The 13,539-nt window shown below is 71.0% G+C and overlaps 1 protein-coding gene across 1 annotated transcript in view; it reads right to left on the reverse strand.

Annotated features, from left to right (window-relative positions):
- The window catches only part of ZC3H3 (zinc finger CCCH-type containing 3), a 43,200-nt gene that overhangs the window by 13,458 nt on the left and 16,203 nt on the right, over positions 1–13,539 (reverse strand). The window lies entirely within an intron of this gene.

Genomic DNA, 13,539 nt, shown 5'->3' on the forward strand with positions numbered 1-13,539 from the left:
CCCATCGGCAAACCTGGGGTGGCTCGCCAGCCGCAGCCCCCAGGGCCCACTGGAGGGTTAGTGCGAGCCAGGGAGCTGGCTCTGGGCCGAAGCTGCAGGGTAAGTGCAGACACAGGCGGGAGGAGCGGGGCCTCCTGCACGGAAGCACTTGACCCAGTTTCCCTTAATTAAAACTCAGATCCGCAAACACCAGCCTTGGAGGGAACCAGCCGAGCCCAGGGACCTGGCCACACGCGGCCCCAGCCGCCCCTGCACGCACCCCGGCCGCCCCACGCCTGGGGGAGGTGCCCCGACCTCCGGGCTCGCTGCGGACCCCGGGCATCTGCGTGGCCGGGCCAGGCCGTGAGGAGGGAGGGCAGGGCTGGGAGGGGCCCGCCACCTTGCCAGCCCCTCACCGCGGAAGCCCATCAGCCCCGGGGGCCCAGGGGCAGCTCTGGACCCTTGGCAGGAGCTGTGGCCTCTGTTCTCAGGGCGCGGCTTGGCCCAAGTCCTAATCCCCACAAGCCTGAGCTGAGCCCAGGCCGGTGGCCACCACAGCTGGTCCAGCTGGAGCCCAACAAGCACCTGAGAGCCCTGGGCGCCCCGTTGGGAGAACCTGCTGGTGTCACAGGGCGGCCTGGAGGCGGTGGGCAAAGCCCCAGACCTTGGGGAGGGAGGGCCGGCCGGGCCGCAGGGGAGAGCCCGCCTGCCCGTGGGACGCCGGAGCAGCCTGCAGGCGCACAAAGCCCCTGGTGTGCCCCTGCCCCGGCTGGTGTCCGACTCCCGGCCCGCGGCACCCGCGCCAGGGCCCCGCAGCCCCGCACCGCTGTGGGTGTCACGGCGCTCCGGCACGCCGTCACCCTGACGCCGAGGACAGCCCGGGGCATGGAGAAGAGGGGATGGAATTAACGAGATAACAGGGGCCAGGGACCCAGGGAAGGCAGTTCCCCTCGCTCTCGGGCCCGGTAATTCCTTCTCTACATCGGGGGCCTCCGATCTAAAGGCTTCTCCGGCCGTCCGGCAGGCCCAGGCCGCCAGGAAATTTCATTAACGCCGGAAAATAGGAAAGGTATTAAGCGTGGATAATGAAGGCCAGGGAGGGAGCTGTGCCTTAAGATGGTCCTCTTTCTCGCCTTTGTAATGGGAGGCATGAACTTTCCCTTCAAATCCATTTCTAATCCATTTGAAATACTACAGCAAATTATCTTTCCTCCAGCCCGAAAGCGGCCAGCCAATTTACTCCGAATAGAAGTGACAATGCCCCAGGATTTATCACCATAACCTTGACTACACCGGGTGAGGGCTGGGCCCCCTCGCCCCCCGGGGGGCCGGGGGCCGGGTGGGGGAAGATGACACTTGAAAGAGAAGCGGCGGTGATGGGGAGGAAGGCACACACCGGGCTGGCCGGCCAGAAGCAGCAGCTGTCTGTAGGGCCGCTGCGCGGGGGCCGCTGGAGTGCCCCGGCAAGGCCGTCCCACCGGCCAGGGGCTGGGCAGGCCGCGGCCCCCACCTGCCACGCCGCAGCGGGGGTGGCGATGGGGCCAGGGCAGGCGGGGCCAGGGAGTGGAGTGGAAGATGCCGGGGGAGAGAGACCCAAAGGAAGGGTCAGGGCCTGCGCCAGACGGGGGGCTCTCCCCGAGAAGCCGTGTGCGCCCACTCTGCCGGCCCCCCGCCCTCCACGGGTCCGCCCTGGGCCCCCAGGCTCCGCGCGCCCAGTCCTCCCCTGGCACGGTGCCCCCGGGCCCAAGGGCAGCCTGGCACCCTCCTCCCACGGACCCTGCGCCCGACCAGGTGCGCCGCCTCCCCGCACGGAGCACCTGGCACAAGTGTGCGGTGGGCGGGCTGAGGCCCGGTCACCTGTGGGGGCCAGGGCCGCGGGTACGGCTGCTGGCAGGGGCTCCACCAGGCCCCCCGCCCCTGGGCCGGGGCAGGGTTGGTGAGTGGCCGGGAGGCGGGCAGGCGGCCGGGGAGCAGAGAAAACGGCCGGGGAAGCAGTTTTCAGGAAATGGAGCAGGGTTTTGCGCAGCTCGGAGGCGAGCAGGGAGTGCGCTGTCAGCAGAAGGAGCGGGGGGGGGGGGGGGGGGGGCTCCGCGCAGCAGATCCCAAGTAGGTCAGGCCCAGCGCCGCCGCCGTGACGGCTGCACACCGCTTAAGTGCGCTTTCCGCGGAATCGCTGACGGCCGGGCCCCCTCCCGCCCGCTCCCCGGGGCCCCTCCCAGCCCCTGGGCCCCAGCCCCTGGGCCAGCGCAGCCTGCCCGCGCCCACTCTGCCTGGCAGGGAGGTGGTGTGAGCCCCGGGCCCCTCTCAGACAGAGCCCCCAGCTCAGGGCCGGTGCGGCACAGGGCTGCTCGCCTCCGGAGCCCTGGGGCGTGCCGGGCCGTCTGCAGGGCAGGTGTCGCAGACGGTGCCGGAGGCAGACAGACTGAGCCCTCAGGCGCGCAGCCCCGGCGGCCTGAGAGCTGAGTGGCAGCACCCAAGTGCAGAAGGGGTGCGCGTGGGGTGCCTCGAGCAGGTGTCACAGGGGCCCGGGGAACAGGGCCCAGTGGCCAGGGGCCCCGCGGATGGACGGCGCAGGCCTCCCAGCGGCTGGGGCCGTCCGCCCTGCAGCCGCTCCCCTGCAGGCGCCTGGCTCCCTGCGCCCCCCCGCCTGCCTCTTCCGGCCGGCCGCCTGCTGGGGGCTGTGTGACCGACAGAGGAGCCGGAGGGAGCGGGGCTGGCCCCGAGGGTCACCTGAAGGCCCCCTCGGGCGTCGCCCCGGCTGCCCCGGGGAAAGAGCGGCAGCGCCTCGGAAGCCGGGCGGTGCCCGTCACACGCGCTGCAGCCCAGTCGCGGGCACTCGGCCGGGCTGGTTTATGTGCTCGCAGCTGCGCGGCCGGCGCTCCGATCGATGGACGCATTACAAGCTTCCCCTTTAAGAGCCTAATAAACAACAAGATGGAAAGTAAAATTCTCCATAAAATGACACTTTTAAAAATCCATTTCAGCTGAAGCTATTGGTGTTTTGTACGTTAGCTGCAAAAAACAGGGATTGTTGGGTCTTAACGTCCCCACGAGGGAAGGCAGAGTTCAGCCCGAGGGGCAGGGCCTGGGCTCCGGCGCCCAGGCGGCCCCCCCCAGGCCGGGTGCTCAGCCCAGGACCCCTGGCCGGTGCAGGCTGGCCCTTCCCCTGTGCCCTCACCCCCATCGCTCCCTCCGTCCCCGCTCCTGGCCCTGCCTACCCACCTGCCTACCTTCCTTCCGTCTCCCTGCCTCCCACCCCCATCCAGCCTTGCTCACTGCCCATACCCCTGGCCCCCGGGCCACCTGCCGGGGGCTCCCTGCCACAGGGCGGCTGGCTCAGGCGGCCGGCTCCTGCCCAGAGCCCCCCTCCCCGGAAGCCCTCGGGAGGTCCAGGACTCCCTGGCCCCCGGCTCCCTGGGACCTGGGTGACAGTCCCTACAGGCGGTCGGTCTGTCCTGCACCCGCCCCCCCAAGCACAGTGCAGGCCTGAGGGGCCGCAGGGCATCGTCTCCCTCCACGTCCCCGCCCGAAACCGGGGGGCACCTCCTCAGGCTGACCTGCCCGCCCCCCCTGGGGCCCGCACCCCTGCTCCCACGGCAGGCCCTCCCCGGGCCGCCCCCCGGTGACCGCACCCTGCTCTCCCTCTCACTGGCAGGCTGCGGGCACCCGGCCCGGAGCACACCTGCCGCAACCTGCTGGCCGAGGCCGCTGCGAAAGCCCCGTCCCTGTGGCCGCCTCTCGCTGGCTCCGTGAACGTCCCAGGCCTCTGTCCCCCGCTCCGCACGGTCGGCTGAGCGCCCTCCCAGCCTGACCCAGCCAGGGCCGGGCCTTCCGCCGCCGGGCCCCGGCACACGCCAGCTGCCCCGAGTCGAGGGCCCTGGCCACCGGCGCCCCGTCTCTCCAGCCCCGTCTGAGCCGCGCCCTTGCCCCCAGCCACACTGGCCAGGTTCCAGCCCCACGGCCACAGCTGCCGTCTGCTCCGCGGGCGCCCCTGTCCACCTGGAGCAGCGCGCCACCGCCCGCCTGCCTGGTGACCCCGAGGAGAGTTGCATCCTAGCTGGGGGACGCTGAGGGCGCCAAGGGCCGTTCAAACCAGGGGTGTGTGGCCAAGGGGAAACATCGCAACACCCAGACACCACAAGCACTCGGGGGCCCCGTGCGTCCCTGCTACCCAGAGAGACTGATAAAGTGAGGGGCCAGCACCCACCCCCCCGAAGACCCCAGTGGGACGTCTCTTCCTGGGGCCACAGAGCCAGCGCAGCCTGGTCCCTGGGACTGCGGCAGCGCCCACAGCAACACCAGGGACAGGCCCACGAGCGCAACAGCAGAAGCTGCTGGGAGTCGGAGCGGAGAGGGCCAGCTGCCGCACGAACACGCCCAGGCGGACGGAGACCGGGAGCGGCACCGGCCTGGCACCTGCGTGGTGATGCACAGGGCGAGCGGCCAGTTCCAATAAAACGCGCACCTGTGAGGAGGCAGAGGGACCCAGGCACCCACCCCTGGCCACCAGCAGAAGGTCACACTTGTCGCAGGCCGAGTGTGAACGCTGGAGCAGCAGAGTGGCCAGAGGAGGGAATGACTGCGGTGCAGGGAGGGCGCCAGCACCCCCACGAGAAGACCCAGGAGTGGGCGAAAGGCCCCCGCAGCGGTGGCCTTGAGCGTCGGCCGGCAGCGCACACCCGGACCTCGGCAGGCCGCCGCGCCCACCTGCCCTCACCCATAGACGCTGACCTCCTCGGCTCTGGAGGCCGAAAGTCCAAGGTCACAGTGCCAGCTCCCAGCAAGGCCTCTCCTCCCGGCCTGCAGACCGACGGCTGGAGCCTCGTGCCAGGCCGCACGGCCTCTCCTCGGTGTATCTACAGAGGGTGATCTGGCCCCCCGCCCCCCAGGGAGGCACCTGGTCCCATTGGATGAGGGCCCCACCCTACGACCTCAGTGAACCTCCTCGCTGACCTGGGCAAAGGCCCTGCCTCCGAACACAGCCGCCACACTGGGGTCTGGGCTCCACCCCGTGCCGCACCGCGGACAGAAGGGGTCAGATGCCCAGCAGCACCTGCCGCACAACCCCGTTCCCGTGAAGCTCAGAAACTCTGACCCAGAACTAGTCTCTCCTGACAGGAGCGAGAGGAGGGCCCCCTGTGGGGTGGGCCCCCGCGGCTGGGTGGTGGGCGCACAGGACAGGGGCCACTGACCTGACCCCTGAAGACACAGCCGCAGGCATCCTGCAAAGGGAGGCTGAAGCCGGCTGCAGGGACAAGCGCTTGAGCGTGACGACGGCGGCATCTTTGAACAAGGGGGAAAGCCCAACTGTGCCACAAACGGGACCACCGTGCAAAGCTAAGCCTGAACTTTAACCGTGCACCACGCCCCACACAAACCCCAGCAGATCCAAGTGTCAAATGTAAAGCCTGAACGAGAGGCAACGGAGCTCGCGCGGGCTCGGGCAGGGCTGTTCCGGGTGTCATCCTGGAAGAGCGACGGCGGGGGGGGGGGGGGGGGGGGCAGGTGCAGGGAAGCATGGGCTCTGCCGGAGACCCTCGCGGATGGAGTGTGACAACGGCGGCACTGAGAGCGGGGCGAGCGGCCGAGGGCCCTGCGAGCGCGTCAGAACCGCACCAGGGCGGACGGCCAGGAGGCACAGCCGAGTGCTGGACCTGACCGGGACCACGGACACACGGAGACGTGCCTGGAGGGCCTCCTCCGCGGGCGGCGACGGGTGGCAACGGCGGCCAGCACTGCGAGGGGCACGCGGAGATGCAACCGCTCGCCTCGCCCCCCCAAGCCCCGAGGGGCACCCGGACAGCCAGACCCGCGCAGGCCTGCCCTGGACGAACAGATCTCACTGGGAAAGACAAACAGTAATGACAAAGGGAGCGATTTCAACAGCTGGCCCAACGTGGGGCCTAAATGGTGATCACGTTGTGTCTACCCAACCTACAAGCCAAGAGTCTCCTCCTCCAAGAAGTCTTCCAGGCTGCAGACAACACGGAGGGCAGAGGCCATCCGTGGGAGGGAGCAGGTGGAGGCAGGGGAGGTCAGAGCCGGGCGCCCAAGCGCTGCTGCGGGGGGTGAAGTGCAGCCGGCACCTGCTGCACAGAGGACGGCCCCGGGGGGAAGGGCTTGGCCAGGGCCGTGTCTGGGGAGGTGCTGAGTGCGGGGTGGGCGGGAGCTGGAGATGCGAGGCAGCCGGGTCAAGGCAACCCCTCCAGGGCCCGGGTGCCTACTGCAGACCCCGCCCCGCCCCGCCCACACGCAGGCTGGGGGCGGGGCCTCTGGTGGGCGGAGCCTGGAGAAACCGGAGCAGCGCCCCGCCCCTGAAGGAGCCCAGATCGCAGAGAGGACAGAGCCGGGCGGTAATTTACGCTCCCCCACCTATGCTTTATGGCCTTCTTAATTCGGCTCCTGCTACTATTAATGTAGTTAATGCTGAGATTATATCTATTTTCTGGCGTCAGGCAGTGATTTATTCAAGCCATTTTTCCGGCGGAGGCTCCCACGCTGTTAAATCAAGCGCCTTGCCAATTAAGTGCTGACTCGGGCAGCGGACGCAGCCCTAACAGACATCTAACCGCAAATTAAACTGGGGCGCACTCGGGGGAGCGGGCAGGGCCGCCGCGGGGACCTTGCTGACTCGGAGGGAAGTCGGAGGAAAATAAAGCGGCTCTGCCCGCAGCGCCCCTGGCCGCGGTGGCTGCCCTGCCAGCAGAGGGCGGCTGGGGGACCGGCAGGCAGGGCCGTTGTGCCCGTGATCACAGAGGTGTCTGCACCTGCAGCTGCCACCCCCTGGGGACGGACGCTGAGACAAAACACCAGGGCCTGCGCCTGCAGTGGCAGCAGACCCGCTGACGGCCCTTCCGTACCGCGACCCCGGCCAGGGCCCCGAGCGGCCGGGGAGGACCCCTGGAGGGACGGGGGGGGGGGGGGGCTCGCCCAGGGTCCCCTCTCGGAGGACGAGGACACCGAGTCACTCACACAGCAGTGGGGTGGGGTGAGCGAGGCGATTGCAGAAGGCAGGCAGGGTGGGGGAGGGGAGCGCCGGAGCCAGGGCTGGGGACCCACACCCCCCACCCTCCCCTGGGCCCAGTGCCTCCTTGGGTACGCCCACACCCCAGGGGCGCCTCCTGGCCAGAGAACCGCGGACGACACTGGAGAATGGGTCCTGGGGCGAGGCAGTGGCCAGGTCACCGGGGGCTGCCTAGGGCCCGGGGAGCACTTGCGGCTGGCAGTCCGACGGGGCCCATGCGGCTGTGTGCCCAGGCCCCGGGGCAGCGCCCCCCGAGTCTGCAGAGGCCCTGGCCCAGCCCTGAGCAGGGAAGGAGGGTCGGGGTTCGATCGGCCAACAGACAAGCAGAGGCCACCGTGGCACCGGTCACCCGAGCACCCCCACCACCGCCTCTGACACCGGGTCACAGAGCAGCACTCCAGCGGCGTCCCGCGGTGTCGGCCACCAGGTGCGGGGGGTGACGGGGCGTCTTCCTTCTTCCGGGGGCGGTGCTTTCCTCGGCCTCTGCTCGTCATTTCCAGGGACACCCAGGGGCACCAGCAGTCACGTGAGGGCCCACAACTCGGGCAAGGGGTGGCCTGGGCACGGGTCTCCCCGAGGGTGATCCTCCAACCCGTCCCCCAGGGACCAGCCCCCCCGCCCCGGGCCCTCAGAAGGCCCCCTCCTCAGCAGTCCTGCCGTTTGCAGAACAAAGCTCCTCCCGGGCAAACAGAAGGGACCTCCTCCTGGTGCATCAGGAATCGCTCCACCTGGCCCACCCGGGGCCCGGGGCGGCGCCCGGCCCTGCAGTCCCGCCCTGGTGGCGGTGGTGTCTCACAGGCCCCCTGCCCGGTCCTGCCCCATGGGTCTGGTCCACCAGGAGCAAGGCCTGGGCAAGGAGCACGCCTGCCCGCCGGCCCCTCCGGCCGCGACCCCCCAGGGCAGGCCTGCGGGCTGCTGGGTGGGCTGAGGCCACACCGCGCAGCTCGGGAGGGGCCTCCAGATGCTGTGTGCCCCCAAGCAAGAGAGCTGGGCCCGGGCTCACGGCCATGCAGCAGGGGGGTGGGCATGGGGGCTGTGCCAGCGCAGGGGCAGCACAGGGACTCTCAGCACGGCCCTCCCCAGGGGACAGGGGAAGACACAGACGCCCGGAGGCAATGGCAGAAAAGGCAGGGCAGGGCCCCAGGGGCAGACAAGAGCCCGAGGGCCTGAGAGACACTCGCAGACGCCGGAGACCAGCGGGTCTGGGGGCGGGGCCAGAGGACGAGACCACCCCAGCAGGGACCGGTGGCAGAGCCCAGGCCAGGGAGGCAGAGCGCACTGTGCCCTGCCAGTCACCTCCTGCCTAGCAGCACGGCCTCAGGGACACGGACGCCAGGGACACGCCCAGGCCAGCTCACCAAGGGCCCAGAGGCGGGTGACCGGCCCCAGCGACTGGCAGGCCCCGGCCTGAGCTGGCAGGGGAGAGGGCTCTTGTGCCCGGCACCACCTCCCCCGACGCCCCCTGCAGACGGTGCCCGGCCACCCGGGCCATCGCACGCACACACCGGGGCCCCACCAGGGAGGGAGCAGCAGCACAGACCTCTCGAGGGGGGGCAGCTGTCACAGGGCCAGAGGTTCAGACTGACAGAGGTGGTGTGTCAGCTGCCCACAGCTGCCCCCCACTTTGGGAGCACGGGGCTCCCTGGGAGCTGGGTGGCCCCGGGGGCCCAGGGAACAGGCGCCCGCCCCTCTGCAGTGCTGAGCGCCGTCCTCCGGCACCGCACCAGGGCAGCCCCAGAGCTGCGGGCCCCGTGGGGACCAGGGCCGAACGAGCGAGCAGACCCGGGGTGCCCGGCTCCCAAGGCCCAGATGCCAGAGAGGCTGGCAGGGCGTCCACTGGCCGCCCTCCTCGGCGGGTGGCTGACCACCAGCAGAACCACAAGGGGGGAGGGAGGGAGGGAGGCAGAAGGCCCGTGCGGGTCTGTGTGCCAGCGGGAGCCCGGCACACGCAGGGTGTGCGCTGCCGGCCAGGGCCTGGGCCCGGACCTCTGGACCAGGCGCCGGGGGGTGGGGGGGGTGAGGCTGGTCTCTGCCAGCGACGCCTCGGGCCCCTCGCCCACCGCGCAGGCCACCCAGGAGGGTGAGGTCAAGGCCCCGCATCCCCACGCCCCTGCCGAGCCCCGGCCCCTCCCCAGGCCCAGCGAAGGAGCACAGGCAGGTGCCCCCGCTGCCGGGGCTGCCGACAGCCAGGTGGCCCGCCCGCCCCAGACAGACAGAGAAATAAATGAGTAACGGGCCCAGGCGCGCTTTGAACCGGCTTCCAAATTAAGAGTTGCGTCCTCGCTGCCGGGCCCCCGCAGGCAGGCCCCCACCCCCCGCACGGAGCGGCGCCCGGCCCGTCGGTTAGAGTGATGGAGGCAGAGGGGCCGCCGCGGTCCTCCTTCCTAATGAGCAGCCGAAGGGATCGGTGAGCGTAATCTCACAGGCAGTAATATTTTATATAATCGCCAAGTAGTTTAAATTGAAAACCCCCAACTGAATCAATATTTACTGCATTGAAACGAAATGAATAGTAATAAGTCACTAAGCTCCCTGTCCTGTTTCATAAAGTAAAAAATTATAAAAATGAGCCCGGTGCGCGAGGCCGTCACATTAACTGCTACAGCGCTCGGGGAGCGGGCGCCGCGGCCCCCATAAAGCAGGGCCCTCCAACACCTGCCAGAGGAGGCCGAGGGGTCGCCCCAGCCGGAGCCCGGCCACCAAGGGCTCTGGGGCACCCTCCCCGTCATCTCGGGTCAGGCCTCCGCTCCGACGCCACCCCAGCGCGGGCATGGAGGGAGGGCGGGGCGCTGGGGAACCAGTGTGAGGGCGGAGGGCGGGGCCAGCACGGGCCCTGGGCCAGGGTAGAGCCAGAGCCTGCCAGACCCCACCCCGCCAGCCCAGGAGCCCCGGAAAGACCGGGCGCCCCCCCGGGCTCCATCCCCCAGGGGCGTCACACCTGCAGGGTTCCAGGGGCACAGCAGCACGGCCGGTGCCGGCAGAGATCACAGCCCAGAGGGGCCCCGGGGGAGGGGCACTCGATCCCGCCCTCTGACCCGGGGAGCAGGCTGGTGCAAGGTGGCCTCGGCACAAGGGCTGAGCCGCTGCACCCACCAGCAGCCTCCCGGGCGGGAAACAAGGCCCCTCAGTGCAGGAGGCGGAGGGCTCCGCCCTCGCCAGGTGGAACCGGCTCCCACAAGGCCCCGGCTCGGCCCCAGCTGGTGTGGCCGTGCGTCCCCCCCCAGCTCAGGGTGTGTGGGGGGGTGACCGATCGATGTCCCTCTCGCACAGGGCGCTTCCCTCCCGATCCTCGTCCCCCCCTCCCCCGCTCTCTGAAAGTGAACGGGTGCACCCTTTGGAAGAAAGGGAGGCGCGGAGGACCGAGAGTCTCCCACGAAGGGAGACGAGGGCAGGCCGTGGAGAGGCCGCGGTGGGTGTCCAACACCAGCGGTCACCAGGGGGACGCCGACAGAACCACCGCGAGCCACCGCAGGGGGGGAGGTGAGGGTTGAGGGGACCGTGACGCCCAGCACCGTGCCGGGGCAGAAAGGGAGCCGAGGCCGCAGGGACAGGGCTCTACCCGAAGTCACACCCCCCGACCCGAGTCCCACGTACCCCCCAGGGGCCGCCGCAGAGACCAGAAACAGGGGCCGGCAGCCTGCGTCCACCACGGCCCGGGGGGGGGGGGGGCCTGGCTCTGCACAGGGTGCCTGGTGCTGGGCGGGGGCAGGAAGTCCCAGGGGACGAGGGCCCGGGCGCCTTCCGGGGGGGAGGGCTGGAGCCGCTCTCTCGGGGGGGCAGGGGCAGGGGCAGCGGAAGCCCAGCGAGGAGGAGGAGGAGGAGCACACCCAGGCCGGATGCACCTCCCCGCTGACACCCGGGCAGAGAAGCCCGTGGCTGGGCAGCCAGGGGGTCTCAGGGCAGGGTCAGGTGGTCAGGCCCCGGGCAGCAGGCGGCATGGTGACAGCAGGGCCTCTCAGGCCGCCCAGCGCCGCCACCCACAGCCTCCTGCCCTCAAGCCTGAGCCTCGTGGCAGACGAGCCCAGAGACGCTGCGGAGGCGCCCGAGAGACAGGGTGGGTCTGCGTTGGGCTGGCCCTGGCCTCCACGGGGCTGAAGAGGCGTGACCTCAGCCGAGGGGCGGCGCTCTGGGTCGAGGGGCCACACGCATGCAGAGGGCCGAGAAGAGGGGGAGGGGGAGCAGGCGCACCCAGCCACGGCCCCGGGGAAGGAAGGGTGCAGGGCCGCTGCGAGCTGCTCCTGCGTTGCCCCTGGAGACGCCTCTGGAGACGCAGACTCCCATCAGCACAGAGGCCCCCCCCCCCCCCCCCCCCCCGAGGGTCACCGCGGGAGACTGGGGGACAGGGGTGGGCTGAGCCCCAGGCCCGCAGCCCGCAGCGCAGAGGGAGGAGCCTGGGGCCAGGCGGGTGGAGGGCGGCCTCGGGGACCCCGGCCTCCCGGCGGGGGCCCTGCTCGTCCTGGGCTGAGCCCCCCTTTAACGAGCCGTCAGGCGAGAGCAGCGCTTCGGAGCCCTCGGAGCCGCGGCCCCAACCGCGTCGAGCCGCCCAGAGGTCGCTGAAGGTCCGCGGCACGGGCGCGAGCAAGAGATGGGCGAGAGCCTCCGACGCAGCCACTTGGGCACAGGGCTCATCCGTCCGTCCGTCCGTCTGTCCGCAGACTCTCGTGGGGTGGGTGCGGGGAGGGAACCGGGACAGGCAGCTCAGGGGCCGAGCCGCACCCCAGCGCAGCGGGGACACGTGAACCAGACTGACGAACCAGCTGGCCGCCAGGGAGACCACGGGCAAACCAGAGACCTCACGCCAGGAGCCGCAAACCCACGCTCGTCCGGGCCCGGCCGAAGACCCGGAGCCCCGGGGCCGGTCTGGGCGGCACGGTCCGGAGTCCTCGGGCCCTGCCAGGCCCCCTGTGGGCTGAGGACCCGGGGGGTCGCTGCCACGAAGCTCCCTGCGTGCTGGGCCCCAAGGGACACCGGCCGAGAGCCACGTTCCGTGCACGTCCGGAAGGAGCGGCACCCCCGCCCAGAGCCGAGTGGGCGCTGGCGGGGGGTGTGGGGTGGGGGGAGCAGCAGCTCAGAGCGTGCAGAAGGGACAGGCCTTTCCTGGGAGGGGTGCCAGCTCCGTGGGGGAGGAGAGGGGCCCTGACATGGGGTGAGCCCTCAGGGAACGGGGATGGCGGCGACTCTGGCGCCTGCACAGTCCTCCCAAGGCGTGGCGCAGGACCCCACATGGTGACCCCACTGCCACTGTGAGGGGCTGCGCCGTCCCCCAGCAGGGGGCAGGGGCCTGCCAGCCCCTGGCTGTTGGGTGCGACCCCCGACACCGCCCCACTTGCCCAGGGCCACACGGTGCGCAGCGCCCACCAGGGTCCCAGCCCCCCAGGACGACAGCCCCCAGCACACAAGGCGTGCACCCCCCTCCCCGCAGCGACCACACCCCTCAGTGAGCGTCTGCGGGAGATCGAGGTCCAGGGCCACCAGGCTGCCCGAGTCTGCCTGCCGGCCCCCCCGGGGGTGTCCTCCCTCCCTGGGGGCACAGATCCAGAGGCCCGAGAAGAGCCCCTGGCCCCCAGGCTCAGGCCGACTGCCCAGTGGGACAGCCCCGAGGCCCCTCCTGCCTGGGGAGGGCCCAGGGGCCTGCAGCTGCCCCCGGCAGAGGCAGAGGACTCGGCCAAGACCGGCCAGCTCCAGGGCCTCCCCCCGGTGCAGCTGAAGGCCGTGGGTGGGTGGGTGGGTGGGTGGGCGTCAGACTGGCCCTGGCCTCGGCCCCCGCCTCGGGCCCAGCCCCTCCTGCCACCTCGACGGCCGAGCCGAGGTGTGCACTGCCGACAGCGGCCGGCCAGCGGGTGGGCAGTCGCTCTGATGAGGAGGCAGCCTGGCCGGGACACAGGCGACCTCAGCAAAGGAAGCCCAGCCCACTGGCGGCCAGCCAGCCCTCAGCACCCTGCCCCCCGCCCTCCCAGAAGCCACGGCACAGGCCCCAGCCCAGGGTCCCCTCGAGGTCGCTGCAGGGCCCTCCCGAGGTGGGGTCGCCGTGCCTCCCCGGGCAGGGGCCGAGCCTTCCGGCACCCGGCACCACTCGGGGGGGCTGCACGGAGCCGAGGGGCCCAGCTGCCTGCGGGAGCCTGCAGGGGCCAGTGGGCCGGTGGTGATGCCCGGCTGGCAGCTGGACCTCCCCCAAGGGCCCAGCCTATCCTCCTGACCCAAGAGGGACCCGGCCCACGTGCCCACACGGCTCGTAGGCCCCTCTCCGCCCTGCCGCCCCCCTGACCAGGCTGCCCCCACCACACAGGGGCTCCGGGCACACTCGTCCTGCCGGGCCGGCTCCCGCTTCACGCAGTGACCCCACCACCCCACCGGGCCACAGCTGGACCCAAACCCCCACCCTCACGGTTCCTGGGGGAGGGGCCTCGCTGGGGCCACCCTGACAAGTCACCCCCAGCCCTGGCCGCCCCCCGGGAGAGGCGGGGCCTGGCCAGCAGGTGGGACCAGGCCACCTAGGGCAAGAGGGGAGGCAGGAGCAAGAATCCATAAATCTGAAC

This window comes from Phyllostomus discolor, chromosome 7, assembly GCF_004126475.2.
Source record: "Phyllostomus discolor isolate MPI-MPIP mPhyDis1 chromosome 7, mPhyDis1.pri.v3, whole genome shotgun sequence".
Lineage (NCBI taxonomy): Eukaryota > Metazoa > Chordata > Mammalia > Chiroptera > Phyllostomidae > Phyllostomus > Phyllostomus discolor.